This window comes from Ranitomeya imitator, chromosome 6, assembly GCF_032444005.1.
Source record: "Ranitomeya imitator isolate aRanImi1 chromosome 6, aRanImi1.pri, whole genome shotgun sequence".
In the NCBI taxonomy this organism is placed as follows: Eukaryota; Metazoa; Chordata; class Amphibia; order Anura; family Dendrobatidae; genus Ranitomeya; species Ranitomeya imitator.
The window spans coordinates 416,135,294-416,158,758 of record NC_091287.1 but is presented as its reverse complement, the minus strand read 5'-3'; the positions used below and the strand labels follow the sequence as shown (position 1 = coordinate 416,158,758).

The following is a 23,465-nucleotide window of genomic DNA, read 5'->3' as shown; positions in this document are numbered from 1 at the left end:
TTTTTCCCTTTCCAGCGTTAATCTAGTATCAGACAAATGCAAATATGATTGTGCTTATTCATGTTTTGTGTTCACTCTTGAAACATACCTTAGTTTTTTTTTTGTTTTTCACTTACAGATTCCTGTCCACTGGATTGTCCTTTGCGGGTCTCCACCTTGAATTTTTGATTGGCCGCTCCACCATTTCTGGTATTGTGCGGTTAACCTGTCGCCAAATATGGGATAGACTCAAGGACCTTGTGATGCCTGAGCCCAAACAGGCTGATTGGCTCAAAATAGCCCGTGGGTTCCAGGTCAATTGTGACTTCCCAAACTGCATTGGAGCGGTGGATGGGAAACATATTAGGGTACGTAAGCCGCCGAACTCGGGCTCCCAATTCTACAACTATAAGCAGTTTTTCTCTGTAGTTCTGTTAGCTGTAGTTGACAGTAACTACAGGTTTATAATTGTAGACATTGGGGCCTATGGCCGAGCTGGAGACTCTAGGGTCTTCAATTCGTCTATAATGGGTCGGCGGCTACGTGACAACCAGTTAGACCTCCCACCACCACAACAACTCCCAGGCTCCACTGCAGAAGCACTGCCTTTTTTTTTGGTTGGAGATGAGGCCTTCCAACTCACCAGACACGTCATGAGGCCTTATCCCCGGCGCAACCTGGACCACCGTCGGAGGATATTTAATTTGCACCTTTCTAGGGCACGCAGACTGGTGGAGTGCGCCTTTGGTATTCTGGTGGCCAAATGGCGTGTCCTACAGACTGCCATACAGCTCAGTGAGGCTACAGTAAATGAAGTTATCAAAGCATCAGTAATTTTGCACAACTATACCCGCATACATGATTGCTTCTCAGATGGTAATGATGAACACATGTTGCGTAGTGTAATTAGGCCAACACCACATGGCCCTCCTCCGCGCCGTCCCCTTTCTGGCATAAAAGTTAGGGATGTATTGACCAATTTTTTTGTTTCTCCTCAGGGTTCTACTCCCTGGCAAGATTATGCTGTTTCTCAGTTGTGATTTCATTATTTTAAAGATATGTTTGGGAAATATACTATTTTCATCCACTGAAACAGTACTGTGTGTGTTTTGTTTCCTTACTGACCATGTTTATGTTTTCAGAATATGTGTGTGATGCAAAAATGATTAATCCACAAACATCAATTGGCTTTGGTGATAACTTTTTACTAACATAGCAACCCTTTTTTTTTTATCTTTAAACCATATTTTAGGCATATGGTTTGTATAACCCTTTTTTTGGGTTGCTTTCTAACAAGGATCCAAGTGGAAATGGTGGCCAAACACAAAATTAACATGGTAGCCAGCTACCAAAATTAAAAATAAAAAACCAGCAAAAACACAAAACAATTACAGATCCCTGCAAGTTGGTGGGGGAGATGTTGACAGCTCTGGGTCCTGGTCAGGGGGCCTTTGTTGGGCCGATGGGAGTTCATCCTGTGAGGATGCAGTGGCTTGTGGGCCAGAATACTGGCCTTGTCCATATTTGCCAGTTGTGTGGTGACCATAAGCCAATTGTCTCTGTGCATCATGCTGACGTACAGATTGCCTTGCATCATACCCCAACCCAAAATGGCCATGTTGTCCAAACCCAGGTTGGGACCAGCCAACATCACTGGGTCTGGAAAAGTGGCCATATTGGGATTGGGGGTTGTAGCCTGCCATTTGGTAGTCTGATGGCCTTTGTAGATTTTGGGGTGGGAGGGGTTGAGGTGGAGGCATACGTGGAGTAGGTGCTGCAAATCCTGAATGATTGTGCTCCTGTTGAGGGAATTGAAGGCGCAAGAGGTTGGTTTGGCCAAGCTGCCTTCGCTCCAGATATTCAAAAACCTCATAGGGGTTATTTGGGGGGGTGCTTAAATCAATCAGGATTTGCATACACCCTCTCACACGTAGCCTCACCTCACGGGGAAGGGGTCTAAGGTAACGGGCAAGGCTGCGGGCAAAGGCCTCCTCTCCATCATCCGTGGCTGCCCTGGCCAAATAATTGAGGACAACATCAACATGACTTCTTCTGGCTTCCAGCTCTCTCCTTCGGCGGGATCTCCGTAAAGGCCCAGCTGCCTGTGGGGATGACACCAGTGGGCCTGTAGGGCTGCTGCTCTGGCTATGTTCCTCAAGCCTTTCCGCATCATGTGCTGCTGAGGGTGGTGGTGCTGCATCTTCCTCACTTGCTGCTGCCTGCAGTGATGATGATGCTGATGGGTCCTCAAGGATGGATGCTGATGAAGCCAAAGATGGTCCTGCAACCTCTTCCTCCACACTTACAGGATCTATGAGAGCCTCAGATTCAGATCCGGTTTCCCTCTCTGTGAGGTTAGACTGTGTTCTGTTAATAAAACAATAAAAGGTAATTATTTTGTGGCCATTGTTGAATTACACATCTGTGAGCAATATTACCACAAAAAAACACAACCTCAGATCAGCACAACATCTCTTTCTCTACTCCCCTCTTATCTCATATTCACACAAGAATATACAAGATTTGTCTTGTGGACACCCACAAATGTACCAAACACTATCACAATACATCATAATGTGGCATACCATTTCAAGCTAGACCAAAACGATGAAGACCCACCTCTTCAAACAATCAGATAACATGCAGTAACAACCCATCCCACAAAACACTGCCTGAACATCTCTAAACTCGCATACTACATTCTCACCCATCCCTGGTTGAAGCTTGGGATGCTTGGCGGCCAGGGTCCTCTCTCCTCCAGGACACTTTTGGAATTTATGCTTGTTTACATTATTGTTTGCACTATATTGACACATCCTTACATGGAATTCGCAATGTAATAGCCCTAAACCACAAAACAGACTAAGATTTAGTTTCATTACAAATGTGTTGAGTGGTTTTTACTTACTGCCTAAGATCCATACTGACATCCAAAAAGGAAAGACGGTCGTAATATATATATTTCCGCTTCTTCAGTGGGGCTGCTGACCCACTTCTAGCCCGCTGCTGTCTTTCCCGCCGGTATTGGTCCCGGATGCTGCGCCATCGTGTCATAACATCATCCACTGCAATTACATGGTCAGAAATATTGTTCAATATCATTCTGAACATAGCTTATTCCAGTTATCAGTCATATTTTGTATTTTTGTGTAAAAATTTGTTATAGCACCATAATTTCCATGGTGATGCAGATGATAAAGGGGTTACATGCAGAGGGCTATATATCGCCCACAGTTAATAACGTGACAGTAACAGACTGGTAGAGAGGGGAGAGAACCCTGTTCTTGCAAACATACATTAGGTAAGATAGGATAGGATAAGAAAGGAAAATGCCTTGTGCAATAATGAGCCTAATGTGCGAAATTATGTCAAAATAAGACAAGGGACAACACCCCTCTGGACGGGGTATGAGGCCAAGAAAATATTTAGCAGGGCAAGATCAAGATGAACTATGTCCAGAAACACTTTTGCATGTTACTCAGCTTTAGAAAATGCCAAAAGTGGCCATAAATGACATATAAAGATAAAAATGATTGCTCAAGTAATCATGTAGGGAAAGCATCTTGTAAAGTTCAAACTTGTGAATACATGAGTGTACTTACATAGACTTGTCTGCTCCGCACGTGGCCGTTGGGCATAATTGGGGAATAGGATCCCACAGATGGCCCTCCAAGCTGCCTCTTTCCTGGCCCGGTTTGAGTAGTTGGGATCCCGCTGGTCCCATATTTCTGGCCTTTCTTGGACCAGGATGAGGAGCATATCCACATTAATGATGGATGCCATGCTGCTTGGAACTCTGTGGAGGCGAGCACCAGACTTCCGGGATGTCTGTGTGGCTTTTTGAGCTAATTAGCATGTCTGAGATTCATGATTGAGGGCTTGTCTCAATTCCTTGCACCTGGTGATGTCTGGAGATGTCTGGCGTATTTCACGCAAGTCACACTGTTGGTCCGTGTGTAATCTGTATATTTCTCGCCCCCATAGACTTTCATTGGCGATTTTTTTGCGCAATACGGTGACAAATGCAGCATGCTGCGATTTTCTATGGCCGTAGAAGCCCGTATAATACGGATCCGTAAAATACGGCAGGTAGAAGCTTGGCCATAGAGATGCATTGTACCGTGTGCAATCCGTATTTTCTGCACCTCTCTTACGTCCGTAAAACTTGCTAGTGTGAGGCCGGCCTCACGCATAACGATTTAGTTAATGATATCGTTGCTACGTCACAAAAAGCAACGATATCGTTAACGATATCGTTATGTGTGACGGTACCTTAAGAAACCCATTGGCACTTCTATAATCATATACAACCAAGACAGCAGTAATTAAACTGCTGACTCAATGAAGCAAACCAATCAAAAATCCAATAAAAATATCACTTATTTTTTAAAAGTTAAAAAAGTCTAAAATAATCACATTTATAATTTTCACATAAACATGCCCCAAGTCAGAGAGGGAATACCTATGAAAGACCACATGCATAAGGACATTATAATGCAGCATACAGGAGGGCATAAACTGGCTATGCAGACTGCTATGTAGATTTAAACCAAGACTAAAATTCAGTACAAAATTCACCAGTACAGAGCAAAGACCAAAAAGACACATAAGAGGTGCTATAAAGCATCCATATTACCGGTCCGCCTATTGTGAATTAGCATATCTGTTCATATGGTCACAATCCACCATAAGTGTGCATATTGAGTAAACCATAATATTACCTTTCCCTGGGCCACGTGGTATAAGGTAAAGAGGTGTAAGTGGTCTGTCAGGTGTCCCCCTCTGGTGCCCCAACGCGTGTTTTGCCCACTGCTTCATCCGTGGGCAGCCTGCACTTTCTTTTGTCTTTTTTTTTCTTTTCTTTGCCTCTTTTTTGCAACAAATTCTTTAAAATTGCCCAAGGTCAAAAAAATATATATTTTTTTCTTAAACTTTTTTATAAACTTGTTAGCACAGAAAATCGCATATTGGAAAATATTTACAAAAAATTGTGCAAGTGTAAGAGGGTGGTGCTGTAATGGACAGTAAGGAACACGCTGTCACTTTAAGGGACTGCACCCCCTTGTCTGGTGTGATGAAATGTTCTGCTTCTCCCCTGCAATAGACTGTGTGAATGAACTGGACTGAGCAGAGGGTGGGGGTGGAGCCTGGACAGGGTGTGAGCTGAAGCTGCTGCAGAGAGAACTTTGTGCTGTTTGCTGCAAGAGAGAATGCACAGCCTGTAACAGAGTGGATTTGGGAAATTTGACAGACTTTTCGGGGTGCAGCAAGAGTGGCTGTCCTGTGTGAGTTTGAGAAGCCACGAAGATACCGAGAAAGGGATTTACAGTTTCCAGGAGCACCTCCTGATGGTTTGGGTCCCCTCTGGTATTGGCGCCCAGGACACGCATCACCACTGAAAGATGTAGATCTCTTCTTTACTTCGGGCCACTGTTTCCGCCAGGATTTGACGAAACGTAAGAGCCAGATCTGCCTGGACCCGTTCTGACAGTGCTCGCCTCAAGCATGTGCTGTGCAGTCCCAGAAGTCCACTTTCACAAGTCCACTCTGCAACAGGCTGTGGGTCCTCTCTTGCAGCAAACAGCACAAAGTTCTCTCTGCAGTAGCTTCAGCTCACACCTTGTCCAGGCTCCACCCCCACCCTTTGCACAGTCCAGTTCATTCACACAGTCTATTGCAGGGGAGAAGCAGAACATTCCATCACACCGGAAAAGGAGGAGCAGTCTCTTAAAGTTACAGCGTGTTCCTTACTGTCCATAACAGCACCACCCTCTTACACAAGCAAAGAAAAAAAAATTCTAGCGTACATAAAATCACTCCAGACAGAACTGGAGTACCCTTACACAAAAATGCAGCAACTTTTCAAATGATGAACCAGCAGAAAACATCTGGAAAGCTAAAGTAAAAATATTGACAACATGGAGACAGCACAACTTGTGTTCTATTCATCTACTATATAATTGTCTAAGGGTCACTTCCGTCTGTCTGTCCTTCTGTCACGGTTATTCATTCGCTGATTGGTCTCGCCAGCTGTCTGTCATGGCTGCCACGACCAATCAGCGACGGGCTCAGTCTGGAAGAAAATGGCCGCTCCTTACTCCCTGCAGTCAGTGTCCCCGGCGATCCGCTCCATACGCCCCGCTCCCCGCAGTCAGTGTCCCCGGCGCTACGCTCCATACTCCCCGCAGTGTCGCCGGCGCTCTGCTCCATACTCCCCGCAGTGTCCCCGGCGCTCCGCTCCATGCTCCCCGCAGTCACTGCCCGGCGCCCGCTCTATACTCCCCTCCGGTCACCGCTAACACAGGGTTAATACCGGCAGTAACGGACTGCATTATGCCGCGGGTAACGCACTCCGTTACCGCCGTTATTAACCCTGTGTGTCCCCAACCTTTTAGTATTGATGCTGCCTATGCAGCATCAATAGTAAAAAAAAATAATGTTAAAAATAGTAAAAAAACAAAAAACCTGCTATACTCACCCTCCGTTGTCCGCTCGCGCCTGCCGCCATCTTCCTTTCCCAGCGATGCATTGCGAAATTACCCAGAAGACCTAGCGGTCTCGCGAGACCGCTAAGTCATCTGGGTAATTTCGCAAAGCATCATGGGAACGGAAGATGGCGGCAGCCGCGTGCCCATCGGCACAGCGCCGTTGGATCCCAGGAGGCGGAGAGACGGGACACTGAGGAGCAGCGACCAGAATGGTGAGTATGTTACACTACAAGGGGCCCTCGGATCGTTAGGTGAGTATGTTTATTTTTTATTTTTTAACCTGTGACATACATCGCTGGCCAATATACTACGTGGCTCTGTGCTGTATACTACGTAACTGGGCAATATACTACGTGGCTCTGTGCTGTATACTACGTCGCTGTGCAATATACTACGTGGCTCTGTGCTGTATACTACGTCACTGTGCAATATACTACGTGGCTCTGTGCTGTATACTATGTCACTGGGCAATATACTACGTCACTGGGCAATATACTACGTCACTGTGTAATATTCTACATGGCTGGGCAATATACTACGTGACTGGGCAATATACTACATCACTGGGCAATATACTACGTCACTGTGTAATATTCTACATGGCTGGGAAATATACTATGTTACTGGGCAATATACTACGTCACTGGGCAATATACTATGTGGCTCTGTGCTGTATACTACGTTGCTGTGCAATATTCTACGTGGCTCTGTGCTGTATACTACGTCACTGGGCAATATACTATGTGGCTGGACAATATACTACGTGGCTGGGCTATATACTACGTGGCTGGGCAATATACTACGTGGCTGGGCAATATACTACGTGGCTGGGCAATATACTGTACTACGTGACTGGGCAATATACTACGTCTCTGGGCAATATAGTACGTGGCTGGGCAATATACTACGTGGACATGCATATTCTAGAATACCCGATGCGTTAGAATCGGGCCACCATCTAGTAATTTAATAATTAACAACAATTACTTTTTTCTCTAATCTTAGCACATTGCAGCATTTGGTTATTTCCTGCGCTGATCTCTTGTCCTTTACCAGTGATCTCTCACCCATCTGCATTTTCTACTCTTTCACTCAACATCCTACTTGATGTCAAATGAAGTGACACTTTGCTCTTAAACCCCTTCATGACCTTGGGATTTTCCATTTTTCCGTGTTCGTTTTTTGCTCCCCTCCTTCCCAGAGCCATAACTTTTTTATTTTTGAGTCAATATGGCCATGTGAGGGCTTATTTTTTGCGGGAAGAGTTGTACTTTTGAACGACATCATTGGTTTTCCCATGACATGTACTAGAAAATGGGAAAAAAAATTCAATATGCGGTGAAATTGCAAAAAAAGTGCAATCCCATGCGTGTTTTTTGTTTGGATTTTTTGCTAGGTTCACTAAATGCTAAAACCGACCTGCCATTATGATTCTCCAGGTAATTACAAGTTCATAGACACCAAACATGTCTAGGTTATTTTTTATCTAAGTGGTGAAAAAAAAATTCCAAACTTTGCTAAAGAAAATAAATTGTGCCATTTTTCAATACCCATAGCGTCTCCATTTTTCGTGATCTGGGGTTGGGTGAGGGCTTATTTTTTGTGTGCCGAGCTGATGTTTTTAGTGATACCATTTTGGTGCAGATACGTTCTTTTGATCGCCCGTTATTGCATTTTAATGCAATGTCGCAGCGACAAAAAAAAAAAAACGTAATTCGGGCATTTCAAATTTGTTTTCTCACTACGACATTTAAAGATCAGGTTAATCCTTTTTTTTATTGATAGATCGGATGATTCTGAACGCGGCAATACCAAATATGTGTAGGTTTGATTTTATTTTTAGTGTTTTATTTTGAATGGAGCGAAAGGGGGGTGATTTAAACTTTTAGATTTTATTTATTTCACATTTTTTTAAACATTTTTTTTACTTTTGCCATGCTTCAATAGCCTCCATGGGAGGCTAGAAGCTGGCATAGCCTAATCGGCTCTGCTACATAGCACCGATCGCGATTCCACTCGCCGCTATTGCGTGCACATGTCAGCTGTTCAAAACAGCTGACATGTCGCGGCTTTGATGTGGGCTCAGCGCCGGAGCCCACATCAAAGCAGGGGATCTGACCTCGGACGTACTATCCCATCCGAGGTCAGAAAGGGGTTAATGGGAACCTGTTATTCCTCAAATGTTATTAACTAGCAGGAATAGAGTTATAGAGTTACAATTAAATACTTAAAGGGAACCTGTCATATAGTTTTTAGCTATTAAACTGGCCCCAGTGTGTTGTTAGTGATGCAATGTGTTTCACTAACATGGTTTTCTCAAAGAAAAGCTCCAAGTATTATGTTTAAAAAACACTTGATATCACTAAGGGATTGCCTCATATTACCACTATACTTACCTCCGCTGGTCCCGGGGCTGTCTCTGCCGGCACCGTGCTTGCTGCTTCTTCTTCCTCCGCAGTCGTCGCTCCTGCACCCGCCTCTTCCTGGTCTGGTTCCCGGCGCGTGTCTCTTCGGGAGCGTCGGTGCACCTTCCCTCTGCAGCCTGTCACGCACCCTGTCTCCTCCCGTCCTCTCCTTAGAGAACGGGCACGCGCACAGTCCTCCTCCTTATCCCGTGCTGCGACCTGACCCGGCAGTGTTGTTTGGCCAATGGGGGGTTGGCATCTAGTATTTCAGGCCGCCCTCTCCTTGTGGAGGCACCTGACTGTTGAGTTTTACTTTGAGTTCCTGCTCTGGTTTTTGCTAGTCTTTCCAGGCCCGTCCTGCTGTCTTTGGTCAGACCTCTGATCACAGTCCCTTTACCGCTTCCCCAAACTCTTCGTTCCATACATTCCTTTTACCTCTGCATCTTCTGGTTTCTCTGTTCACCGCTTCCTTGGTCACCTCTCCCATACGTCCTCCGCTCCGTTCCTTGTCCAGTTCTCCTGTCCCGTCCTTGTTCCCTCCTTTCCTGAGCCGATCCCTGGTCCTGGCACCCGTGGTACTTGAGGCCTTTGAGTTTGCTTCCTAACTGTCCCTGTATAGGGGTTGTCTATACTGGTTTGCTCACTTGGAGGAGGTTCGGTATCACGGTCCAGTGGGTCCACTCTTGTCCACCACCGCTTCTGGCATAACAGTCTGCCTCCGGCGTAACACCTCACATACCTTTTGTTTCAGTCCCTGATCTGTCAGTTTAGATTGATTGCCATGACTGGCTCGACGTCATGGCAGCCACCTAGCAAATCCTGCTCGTACAGACTCCCCATCCGCTCTCTGGGAGCGCAGAGTGGAGGGCACACAGAGGCGTGCATAGCATGCGCGCTCACACTTCATATAGCCATTGACTCACAGCAGCTCTGGCGCACATTTAATATGAAGCTGGGACTGTACACACAGGGACAGTGCGCATGCTCGGGGAGCAGATGGGTAGTGTGCATGTGCAGGATTTACTAGGTGGCTGCTGTGTTGTTGAGCCAGTCATGGCATTCAATTGCAATGCTGTGGGTGTGCATAATTTTAACAAGACACTGACTGATCTGTGACTGAACCGATAAAAAGCGCCACACCTATGACTGAAACAAAAGAGATGTGAGGCAATCCCCTAATGATATAAAGTGTTTTTTATACATAATAAGGGGGAATTTTCTTTGAGAAAACTATGTTAGTGATGCACATTGCATTACTAGTATCACCCGGGGAAAGTTTAATAGCTAAAATGACATGACTGTTTCCCTTTAATTGCTCCTATGAGCTGCCAGCATTCAGTCATAGAGGCTTGGACGGAGCAACTACAGTCACCACTCACTACACAGTGGTTGACGACTGTAAGAACACCCTTTCATTTTGATTGACAGGTCACTCTGCAGCGCATCTGCACACTCAGGAAAGTGAGAGCCATGATGCTGAGGTCGAAGAGGGAGAGTGAGCAGCCAACTGCTGTATAGAAATTAATGGGCTGGAGAGAGCTAACTGGAACGCTAGGCCATGTGCACACATTCAGTATTTGGTTAGTATTCTACATCAGTAATTGTAAGACAAAACTTGGAGTGGGTAAGAAATGTAGAAGTGGTGACGTGTTTCACTTATACTTTTCCTCTGACTGTTCCACTCCTGGTTATGTCAACTTAGGTCTTAAGTCATCTTTTGGAATGTAATTACTGTGCGTTCTAGGCCAGGCACTTGTGCTCCAGTTCAATGGAAACCAGCTGTACACTATGCAAGATAAACGCACTCATTGCAGGAGAATTAGAGCAGATAGAAAAAGTAGGTCTGTTGCAAACTTGCTTACTTTTATGCTGTCAAACTAATTAAAGCAATTTTATAACTTAGAACATCCATTTAAAGAAGTTATTAGGGATGAGCGAACGTGCTCAGTGATACACAGACATCACTAGAGTATTTGGTTGCTTGGATGTGCTCGTTACTCAGCGAGCATTGGATGGTGCTCGATTTCAAATTTGAATGTTTGGTGTCTGTTACACAGCCAATGACAATGCAGGAATGCCTGTGTGTTACTTTAATGCCGTAGCCATCTTGGTTGTTGCATTACTGTGATTGGCTGGCCGTGTGACATTATCAGGAGTTATAAAAGAACTCCAGCTCTGTGACACTTCATATTGGAGGGAGAAAGTGCTTGTCTAGGCTTGTCTGTGCACAGTATAATGAATCAGAGACCTGTAGTGTTGATACTGATGCTGGTGAATATTCTGGAGGCCGGGGCTGAGTCCCACCCTGGCACGGCTCATGTTCTACCGACGCCAAGGATTGCTGCTCCTACCTCTATCAGGGTTTCCTCCACCTCCGACACTAGTTCCTGCAGCCTCATCCTGCTCTTCCTCATTTTCCATATCTGATGTGCTATTTCAGAACACGTTGTCCACATCAGCTGGAAGCTGCCTCATCACTGCCTCAGCGAAGTGGCAACATGTTCTGCTGAAGCTAATTTGTCTAGAAGACAAACTGCACAGTTATTTAAAGGAATAACAGACCAGACAGATCTGTGTTTTTTTTGCCGCTGAACTTCCAACCAGGCATGGTCGTATGTGATAATTGGCGTAACCTGGTGGCGGCTGTGAAGCTTGGCAAGCTCACACATGCACCATGTTTGGCACTTATGGTCAACTTAGTAGTTCAGCGGTTTCTGAAAACCTACCCAGATTTGACAGATTGTGATCAAGGTATGCCGCTCCAGAACCCATTTCCACAAGTCGGCTATAGCTGCCGCTGCTCCTGCACTACTGCGGCAGTGCATGCAGGTGTCAACTGGTGTGCGACGTGCCATAGCACTGGATCTACACACTGCACATGCTGGAAAAGCTTTGTGAGCAGCAGAGGGCAGTTGTGGAATACCAGCCCTAAGGCCATGTTCACACAATCCTTTTTTTAATGCGGAATCGCCGCGATTTTGCCGCTGCGGGTCCGCAGCTGTTTTCCATGCAGGGTACATTACAATGTACCCTATGGAAAACAGGAACTGCTGTGCCCACATTGCGGAAAATTGCGAAAAAAGCCGCGCTGAATAGCTGCGGTAAAAAAGAAGTACCATGTCACTTCTTTTTGCGGAACTGCAGCGGTTCTGCACCCATTGACCTCCGTTGTGAGGTCAAACCCGCAGTAAAACCCGCAGACGAAAAAAATATCTGCGGATTTTCTGCGGTTTGTGGTGCAGAACCTCTGCAGCAGGAAGTGCGTGGGCGGAGTGTGGCTGTCCCCCCATGCTCCGATGCCACCCCCCCGTGCTCCGATGCCCCCCCGTGCCCTAATCTCCCCCCCTTATACTTACCGGGCCTCCTGGTGTCCGTCTGGCCATCTTCTCCCTGGGCGCTGCCATCTTCCAAAATGGCGGGCGCATGCGCAGTGCGCCCGCCGAATCTGCCGGCCGGCAGATTCGTTCCAAGCACATTTTGATCACTGTGATAACCTCACAGTGATCAAAATAAAAAAAAGGTAAATGCCCCCCCCCCCTTTATCACCCCCATAGGTAGTAACAATAATAAAATAAAATATTTTTTTTCCCCCCACTACAGTTAGAACTAGGGTTAGGGGTAGGGTTAGGGTATTTTCAGCCATTTTAACCCTAAAAAAACTTCCTAGAAAACACACAGACTCTGCAGAGAAAACTGCATAAAAAACTGCACTAAAAACCGCATCAAAAAACGCATCAAAAAACGCACAAAAAAGCACCAAAAAACGCACCCGCGTTTTCTGCCAAGAGCTGCGGTTTTTAGTGCAGAAAAAACAGCAGGGAAATCAGGAACGTGTGAACATGGCCTAACAAGCTCGTTGGTATTCTGGTCAGTTTCCGCACATATATCTGAAGAGTAGGCATGGATGTCTGACATTTATGCTGTTCTCTCGGGCTTTGAGGACTCCACAAAGATGGTGAGCGGTGAGGACGCCATAATCATAGCAACAATCCTGCTTCTGTGCCTACTTAAGCTTTCAGTGATACTGGAATGAAGAAAGATGGCAGCACTCACCAATCTTCGCAAACAGGTTCCTTTATTCTAGCAAATCTTCACGGCACCGGGGTGTATTTACATAAGAATGTGGCAGCCAAACAATGGCCGTTTCGCGCCCACCTGGCGCTTCAACGGGTTCCCATTGAAGCCCCAGGTGGGCGCGAAACGGGCGTCGTTCGGCTGCCACATTCTTATGTAAATACACCCCCGTGCCATGAAGATTTGCTAGAATAAAGGAACCTGTTTGCGAAGATTGGTGAGTGCTGCCGTCTTTCTTCATTCCAGTATCGATGATGGTTGTCTTTTCTGGTTAAAGCACCCGAGATCTGCAGGCTGGCTGTGGTATGGTAGTCTGACAGGTTTATGACTTGTTGAAGCGGTGGTGCGGTCAGCTGTTTTCTGTCCCGTTTATTTAAGCTGTCAGTGCTGACAATTAAATATGAAGCTTTACATGCGGACCAGGTGGACAAGGAAGAAGACATGACACAGGGAGATACTACCCAGCCCAGCTCCATCTCATCTGCTCAGCGAAGATTGTATAACAATGATTAGGTGGAGGCTCAGTAAGAGGCGGAGTAACAGGATCTGTTGGCTAGCAAAACAGAGGATAATACCCATACAACGTTCGTCCCTTCTCTCCTATGTGAATGAGGTGAAGAGGGGAATGAAGAGGAAGAGAGGGAGGAGAAGCAGAGGGAGAGTAATCATCATGGCGGAGACAGGGAAGTGTTAGCTCTAGGGAGCGTGGCACATATGGCCGACTTTATGTACCACTACCTTTCCCATGACCCTCACATTACATTCATTTTGGCAAAAAAGAGTACTGGTTGTTCACCCTGCTAGACCCATACTACAAGGAGAAAATATGTTGAAAAAATTCCTATAAGACAATGATAGCAGCAGGGGGCGAACTTCTTTGCCCAACCAAGGAGCAGAAGGAGACACACACCAGGTACAGCAGAGGCAGGGGTACACTGTCAAAGGCCTGGGCTAATTTCATGACAACCTGCCAGTGTCCATGCCCTCATGACTAGTGATGAGCGAATATACTTGTTACTCGAGATTTCTCGAGCATGCTCGGGGCTCCTCCGAGTATTTTTTAGTGCTCGGAGATTTCGTTTTTCTTGCCGCAGCTGTATGATTTATATCTGTTAGCCAGCATAAGTACATGTGGGGATTTTCTAGCAACCAGGCAACTCCCACATGTATTTATGCTGGCTAACAGTTGTAAATCATTCAGCTGCAGCAAGAAAAATTAAATCTCCACACACTAAAAAATACTCGGAGGACCCCCGAGCATGCTCGAGAAATCTTGAGTAACGAGTATATTTGCTCATCACTACTCATGACCAAGTATTTTTCATAAGGACAGAAAGTTTTTAAAAGATGGTCAAGCAATACCTGGCCAACCAAACCAGCGTACTCCCTAATTTCTATGTGACCTTCCGCTATTAGGTCTCAAAGCTGGTCACCTGGCATGAGCTGTCCCTCTATGCCTTGGAGGTGTTGTGCTGCCCTGCCACTAGTGTCTTGTCTGAGCAGATTTTTAATGCCACAGGGGGGTTATAACAGACAGCCGCTTTCGCCTATGAACAGAAAGTGTTGACAGACTCACTATGATGGCAATGAACAAAGCCTTGCTTAGACCAGACTTTTACACACCACCAGATGATCGCAGCACATCAAGCTTTGTTAATGTTCTATATTTGAATGAGGCCCGCCATTGGTTGCCTTCTAGGGTCTGTGGATGACCCTACTAATATTTTTTTCTGGCCTTGCACTTTATGCAAAGATTTTGAGTGTAGGAGTACCTCAACTACATTTTGTTCACAATATTTGAATGAGGCAATACAGTTGGTTCCTTCAAGGGCGTATGGATGACTCTGCTTCTTCATTTTTATTCTTATAGGAGTACCAATACATGACCGTTTGAACAGAATGTGTATGAGGCCCTCCTTAATGTCTAATACAGCGTCTGAGTCCCTCTGAGTTCCAAATTTTGCGCAGTACTTGCTTTCTTCATAAACTACACTGAAATTTCTTATATTAAATGCAATTTCTCATTTATTTGGAATTGTTCGTCTTTAAAGTGGTGTAAAAGTGTGACACCATTGTTCTCAGCAGTGATCTGGGTGTCAGAGATGCTTCCAGGGGTCTTCCCTATGCAGTTCTCCTTCCATTCAGCACTTTTCCCATCCATTTGGCCCCCATTATACTCATTATTCGAAACGAGCACACGAGAATTAGGAGTTGGTCGGGTTCTGGTAATGAGCATCTGAGCATTTTAGTGCTCGCTTATCTTTATAACTTATGCAACTTATAAAAACATATACCAAGAGCAGCAAATGTTCTTAAATAAGGAAGAAACATTACGCATCTGTTTTTTTCTCTCTTTAAGGCTACGTTTATATGTTCAGTATTTGGTTAGAATTTGACATAAACATTTGTAAACCAAATCAGTAGTGGAACAATCAGGGGAAAAGTATAATAGAAGCACGTCACCTCACCACTTCTGGATTGATCATCCATTCCTGGTTTTGGCTTACAAATACTGATGTAAAATACTGACCAAATACTGAACATGAGAACTTGACCTAATGTTCTGAAGTTTCAGCAGTTCTCCCAATCACTGTTCACAACAGTTACAGTGGGGAAAAAAAGTATTTAGTCAGCCACCAATTGTGCAAGTTCTCCCACTTAAAAAGATGAGAGAGGCCTGTAATTGACATCATAGTTAGACCACAACTATGTGAGTCAAAATGAGAAAACAAATCCAGAAAATCACCTTGTCTCATTTGGCAAGATATATTTTGCAAATTATGGTGTAAAATAAGTATTTGGTCATTAACAAAAGTTCATCTCAATATTTTGTTATACTGTATATCCTTTGTTGGCAATGACATAGGTCAAACGTTTTCTGTAAGTCTTCACAAGGTTGGCACAAACTGTTGGTGCTATGTTGGCCCATTCCTCCATGCAGATCTCCTCTAGAGCAGTGATGTTTTGGGCCTGCTGCTGGGAAAAACGGACTTTCAACTCCCTCCAAAGGTTTTCTATGGGGTTGCTTGGGATCATTATCATGCTGAAAGACTCATCCACATTTCATCTTCAATGCTCTTGCTGATGGAAGGAGGTTTGCGCTCAAAATCTCAATAAATGGCCCCATTCATTCTTCCATGTACACGGATCAGTCGTCTTGGTCCAGCTGCAGAGAAACAGCCCCAAAGCATGATGTTGCCACCCCCATGCTTCACAGTAGGTATAGTGTTCTTTGGATGCAACAGCATTCTGTCTCCTCCGTACACGACGAGTTTTGTTTCTATCAAACAGTTCTACTTTGGTTTCAACAGACCATATGACATTCTCCCAATACTCTTCTGGATAACCCAAATGCTCTCTAGCAAACTTCAGACGGGCCCGGACACGTACTGGCTTAAGCATGGGGACACGTCTGGCACTGCAGTATCTGAGTCCCTGGCAGAGTAGTGTGTTATTGATGATAGCCTTTGTTACGGTGGTTTCAGCTCTATGCAGGTCATTCACTAGGTCCCCCCCCCCCCCCCCCGTGTGGTTCTGGGATTTTTGCTCACCGTTCTTGTGATCATTTTGACCCCACGGGTGAGATCTTGCATGGAGCCCCAGATGGAGGGCGATTATCAGTGGTCTTGTATGTCTTCCATTTTCTTATTACTGCTCTCATAGTTGATTTCATCACACCAAGCTGCTTGCCTATTGCAGATTCAGTCTTCCCAGCCTGGTGCAGGGCTACAATTTTGTTTCTGGTGTCCTTCGACAGCTCTTTGGTCTTCACCATAGTGGGGTTTGGAGTGTGACTGTTTGAGGTTGTGGACAGGAGTCTTTTATACTGATAACAAGTTCAAACAGGTGTCATTACTACAGGTAATGAGTGGAGGACAGAATAGCCTCCTAAAGAGGTTGTTACATGTCTGTGAGAACCAGAAATCTTGCATGTTTTTAGGTGACTAAATGCTTATTTTCCCCCATATTTTGCAAAATAAATCTTGCCAAGTCAGACAATTTGCTTTTCTGGATTTATTTTCTCATTTTGACTCTCATAGTTGTGGTCAAACTATGATATCAATTACAGGCCTCTGTCATCTTTTTAAGTGGGAGAAACCTGCACAATTGGTGGCTGACTAAATACTTTTTATCCCCACTGTATGTGAAGTAGTACTGGCATCATGGATCTGCCCATATTGGTGATACCAGTGAGGTTCAATCACTGATGTTGCCTGCCTTTAAAAACCTGATGGTACTGCTGAGGTAACTAGTGTTTCTTTTTTGTTTTATAATATTTGTAGCTGTTTTTAAATGTTTCAGATGTTGAATACTCCGAGCCCATGACTGCTTATTATTAGGATATGTTGTGATTGCTGATTGCAGTCTTCTGGGTACTTTGCCTCCACATATGGCAATCATAAAGTACTTGCAACGACAACTATCTCGGAGATGTGGGGGGTGGGAGATAAGCTGTCAATCAGTGGATATCTCGTGGAGAACAAATCTCTGTCAGAGCTCCTGCTACTAAAGGCTCTGCACTTTTTTCCCTACTCTTATTTGGTTTAGCGACAGCAGTAGGGAGGTGATTATATACAGATCTCTAATGGAGAGGGAAGAAAACATGTACAGTCTCAGGGAGGGCAGAGAATACAGGCTACAGCTTAAGGTACGTTCACACAACTATATTTTTGGTCCGAGACTGCCACTTAAAAAAAATATAGCAGAAGGCACTATTCTCTTCCATATTTCGGATGAGACTTGCTATTTCAAGTCTAGGAGTGCGCCAAAATAAATTGTATCCCACACAGATTATCCGTACTTCATCTGAGTTTTAAGGATACATTGAAAATATTTTTACTTACGAAACTGTAGTTGTTCTTGTAAATTTTAATAACTGCTGATGTATAAAACCGGGTGTCATACAAATGACATCACAGATGAAAAAAAAGTGTTTTTTTCTGAATTAAAATTGGGCGCTTTTTTTCAGATAATGTGACACATAGATGACGTTGCGTATGTTCGGAGAAATCAAAAGCCACAACAGGGAAGCCGGTAAGTAATAGATTTGCAGGCTGTCCGTCTAATCGCCAGACACCACTGACCTGGACGCAGGGCCGGAGTACTGCAAATCAATTTGCTCAACTCTAGACATGACCATTCTTTTTTTTTTTTAATTCTTTATTTAGGAAGTGAAATTTTACATAAATGACAGTAAAGTATATGCAGTATAAATTCTTAAAAGAATTAGCATTGAACAGTTAAACCAGAGAAAACATCATTCAAGGTGGAAGGGGGGGATCAGGAGAGGATTGCGGGTAGAAAGGGGAATGGGGGAATGAATAGGTGGAGGGGAGTGAGGGCGAAGGTGAGGAAGGGGAAGGAATAATCATAAAAACCCAAAAAACGAAGGTACACATGTGTTCATATAAGAGGGTAAATATCAAACGCAGTAGGTTGCCGAGAATGAAAGCGGGGGTATGTATCATAATCAGGCATTGTGGATCTCTTGAAAGGCTTTCCATGGCCTCCAAATTTTTAAGTACACGTGGTGCCTATACTCCTCCCAGCTCGACAACTCCTCTAGTCTAGAGATATGTTCTATTTTAGTGAACCATTCATCCACTGTTGGTGGGGTCACACATCTCCAGTGTAGAGTGATTAGGTGTTTAGCGGCACTGAGCATCAATGACAAAAGGTCATGCTTATGAGGTTTGAAGTTGGTTGATGGGCATGAAAGTAAAGCGTCTTGGGCTGTCAGGTCTGATTGGATCAATTTTAACTTTTTGAGGGTAAGATTAAAACTTGACCAGAAGTTTTTGATTAGTGGGCAATCCCAGAATATGTGGGTGTGATTTCCCTGTTGACCTCTACATCTCCAACACTCATCAGAGTCCGCTAGTCCTAAGTGGTGTAGTTTCGCCGATGTCATGTGCCATCTCGTTAGAATCTTATACGCATTCTCTTGGAGGAGAATGCAACGTGAAAAACCTCGTGCGTGCTGGAGGATTTTAGTGACCTGGGAATCAGAAAACTGGAGATTGAGGTCGGACTCCCAAGAATAGATGAAGGTGGGTATGAAATTTTCGGGAGGGGAAGCGAGGTAGGAATATAGCCTTGATATGGTTTTAAGTCCAGGGAATGATGTTTTGAGCATAAGGTCTAAATATGACCAGGGCGATTTATCCGGGTATCTTCTTCTAAATTGTGAAAGGGTTCGGGTGATATGTTGTTCTTGAAGAAAATTTTTAGGTTTGGACAGAGCATCTAAAGGCCATGCATTACTCTCAACATTGCGATTAGTGTAGAGATTGCCTAGGGGGATTTTGGGTAGGGTCGACCATATATTATATGAGTCTTTAAAATTTGGATCCACTAAATACGGGACAACTGACACAGGAGTAAGGGATGAAGGGAATGTCTCAGTTGGGAGGTCTTTAAGAACAAGGCGTCTAAGACGTAGGGTGGCCGAAGTGACTTCATCTAATCTTAAGGAGGCAGGTGGTCTTGAAAATGACCACAGAAACGGAATGCCTTTAATGCCCAATAGCACTGAGTCGATGGTGCTAGACGTGTTTTTGTCAAAATCCAACACCACCCTCAGCCATCTACTAAGGTGGATAGCTTTGTAGTAGTTATAAGGGTTTGGTATTCCTAGACCTCCACGTGTAACCGGGAACGTGAGGAGCTTAAAAGGTAGTCTAGTTAATTTATCTTTCCAAATAAACCATATAATCAAAGATCTTAAATTTTTGAAGAAGGTAAGTGGCAAACTGATGGGTACCATGTTCATGCTATATAGTATAATCGGCATCAGGTATGCCTTAAATATATTTCCCCTTCCCACCCAAGATAAGGTGGGAAGGTCATAGGATTTCATCATTGATTCTATTCTCTTAAATAGAGAAGAGAAGTTGAATTTAAAGAGGTCACCGGGATCTTTAGTCAGCCAGATTCCCAGATATTTCATGGAAGTCGTGGACCAGTGGAAGGGGGTCAGATTCTGAAGCTTGACTAATTGGTTATTTGAAAGAGTTACGTTGAGAGCCTCTGACTTTGAATAGTTAATTTTGAAGTTAGATACTAGGCCAAAGTGATTAAGTGTGCTTAAGATTTCAGGGAAGGCTTTGATTGGGTTTGTGACGACAAACAGGAGGTCGTCCGCAAAGGCTAATGTTTTTATTTCCAATTTACCTATTCAGAGGCCCTCAACTTGTGTTTTTTGCCTGATGGTTTGAATTAGTGTCTCAATAATCAATATAAATAAAGATGGGGACAGCGGGTATCCCTGCCTGGTACCATTGCCTATCTTGAAGCTGTCTGAGAGAATGCCATTCACCCTAACCCTTGCAGTGGGGGCAGAGTATAAAAAGAGAATTGCTGAAATAAATTGCAAGGGAAAGGAAAATTTGAGAAGTACTTGTTCCATAAATCTCCAACTCACCCTATCAAATGCTTTTTCAGCATCAGTGGACAGGAGCGTACATAATAGACTGGATTATTTTAGTGGAATTGTCCTTCCCCTCCCGCCCCTGGACAAATCCTGCTTGGTCGGAATATATTAATTTAGAGAGGATGCCTCTTAACCTGTTTGCCAGTATTTTTGCCCATAGTTTCGTGTCTATGTTAAGGAGGGATATTGGTCTATAGCTTCCGCAAAGCCTTGGGTCCTTTCCTTCTTTCGGAATTATTGTGATAAAAGCTTCTAGAGCCTGTCGGGGCGGAGAGGCCCCTGCAAGGAAGGAGTTAAAAAGGGCTACAAGATGTGGTAGTAACGGTTTTATCAATTTTTTATAGTTAATTATCGGAAGGCCATCTGGACCTGGGGCTTTCCCATTAGGGATGGATGAAAGGACATTCAGTACCTCTTCAGGATTGACTGGCGCCTGTAGAAATGAGCGATCATCTGATAACGAGGGGAGTTTTAGGGGGGAAAGGAAGCTGTCTATGTTGTTTATTGCTTTAACCAGATCTCTCATCTCATCAGGCAGATCTATGTTGTAGAGGCGTGCGTAAAAATTATGAAATTCACTAGCAATGTCGGATGACTTAGTCACCTCTGGGCCGTTATGGGATTTCAAGTTTGTTATACAGGCATAACTTTTGTGCTTTTTCAGAAGGGAAGTCATAAGTTTGCTACTCCTATTGCCATGTAGATAAAACCTCTGTTGGCTTCTCATATAGATTTTTGCAGATTGAAAATTCAAAAGATCCTTTAAAGAGGATCTGAGTGTTTTGAGCTCCGTCTGGGCCTTGGCTAGTTGTGATTTTTTATGAAGCCTTTCCACAGAGTTTATCTGATGGAGAATAGAAAGAACCTCCTTCGACCTCTGCTTCTTCAAGTACGAACCCAGAGCTATGAATTCTCCTCTTAGGACAGTTTTATGTGCCTCCCAGACCATTGGTGTGGAAGGGCCAGAAAGGGAATTTTCTTTGAAATAAAGGCTGAGGATGGTCGTGAATCTGGACAAATGCAAAGCGGAGTCTAGAAGTGTTTCATTCAGTGTCCAAGTGAAAGAAGGCTTTGGCAGGGAACTAACAAAAATTTCCAGGAAAATCGGGGCGTGGTCAGACAAGGAAATAACATCTATGTCCGCTGATTTTACTAATTGTAGGTATGAGGACTGGAGTAGTAGGTAATAGCTGTGGTAGCTATTATGAGGTGGCGAAAAGAAAGTGTAATCTTTTGTTGTTGGGAATAGGGTTCTCCACGGATCGGTCAAATTTAAGGATTGGAGGCCCAGATGGAGCTTTCCCATGGCTTTTTGTGAAATTGAAGATCTGCCCGATGAAGTATCCAATAAAGGATTGAGTGAGACATTGAGATCCCCCCCCCCCCCACTATCAAGAGGCCTTCCTTAAATAGTCTGAGAGTATCCAGTGCCCTGCAGATCCAATTGATTTGATTAGTGTTAAGGTACCGTCACACTAGACGATATCGCTAGTGATCCATGACGTTGCAGCGTCCTCGCTAGCGATATCGTCCAGTGTGACAGGCAGCAGCGATCAGGCCCCTGCTGTGATGTCGCTGGTCGGGGAAGAAAGTCCAGAACTTTGTTTCGTCGCTGGATCTCCCGCTGACATCGCTGAATCGGCGTGTGTGACGCCGATTCAGCGATGTCTTCGCTGGTAACCAGGGTAAACATCGGGTTACTAAGCGCAGGGCCGCGCTTAGTAACCCGATGTTTACCCTGGTTACCATCATTAAAGTAAAAAAAACAACCACTACATACTTACCTACCGCTGTCTGTCCCCGGCGCTCTGCTTCTCTGCACTCCTCCTGTACTGGCTGTAAGCACAGCGGCCGGAAAGCAGAGCGGTGACGTCACCGCTCTGCTTTCCGGCTGACCGGCGCTCACAGCCAGAGCAGAGAAGCACAGCGCCGGGGACAGACAGCGGTAGGTAAGTATGTAGTGGTTGTTTTTTTTACTTTAACGATGGTAACCAGGGTAAACAGCGGGTTACTAAGCGCGGCCCTGCGCTTAGTAACCCGATGTTTACCCTGGTTACTGGCATCGTTGGTCGCTGGAGAGCGGTCTGTGTGACAGCTCTCCAGCGACCAAACAGCGACGCTGCAGCGATCCGGATCGTTGTCGGTATCGCTGCAGCGTCGCTTAGTGTGACGGTACCTTTAGGGGCATAAAGATTGCAAAAGGTAACTTGTGTGTTGGCTAGAAGCCCTTTGACCATAACATATCTCCCTTCTGAATCTGATAGGGTGTCCTGAGGGCTGAATGGAACATTTTTATGTATTGCAATACTCACACCCTTAGACGCTGAGAGGCCTGTGGAATGGTACCAGGTAGGGAAGAGCGACCGCGACATGTCTGGGGTACGGCCCGCTTTAAAGTGGGTTTCCCGTAAAAATATAATATTAGAGTTTTTAGAGTGTAGGAGTCTCATGATTTGGCTACGTTTGTTTGGAAAGAGTATAACCTTTAACGTTGTACGAAGCTACTTTTAAAGCAGCTAGTTGTGGGACTTTACCCGCCATAGCTTAACAATTAAATAATCAGAAAGTCAGCAACACGTGTGTACCAAACTGGGGAAGTCAACAAAGGAACAGATATAACGATTAAACCAGTGAAGGCAAATAGGGGGGAAATGGTTAACATATAAACAAAACAAATCCCATCCACTGCAGAGGCAGGGGCACGTAGCATCCTCCAAAGTAGATGGAACAGTCCCTTGTAGGCGCGCCGGTGAAGAAAAAAAAAAAAACATGTTATATATGTAACCAGCAAGCCATATTATAGTAAGTGTGGAGAAAGGTGGTTATAATGAAAAGTAGGTTGACAAAGACTCATAGCTACAGGGGAAAACAAGAAAACATTAGCATGTGACTTGTAAAGCTCGCAAAAAGCGAGAACACAGGGTACATCTCTTAAAAAAAACGGAGAAGATCAGGGTGGAGGCTTCCTCTTGTTTCCAGACTTCCCCTGTTTAGGCGACAGAGATCTCTTAGCCGGAGACCATTCCCCTTGGTCTTTCAACGGATGAAGCTTAGGAGCGGTGTTCAAGGAGGTATCGAGAGGCAGCC

General features: G+C 44.7%; 1 protein-coding gene across 1 annotated transcript in view; it reads left to right on the top strand.

Annotated features, from left to right (window-relative positions):
- Window positions 1-23,465, top strand: part of CCDC178 (coiled-coil domain containing 178) — a 787,921-nt gene that overhangs the window by 17,765 nt on the left and 746,691 nt on the right. Inside the window, exon 2 of the mRNA XM_069731267.1 lies at window positions 17,916-17,980. The gene's annotated coding sequence lies outside the window, so the exon portion shown is untranslated. The remainder of the gene's footprint in view (window positions 1-17,915; window positions 17,981-23,465) is intronic.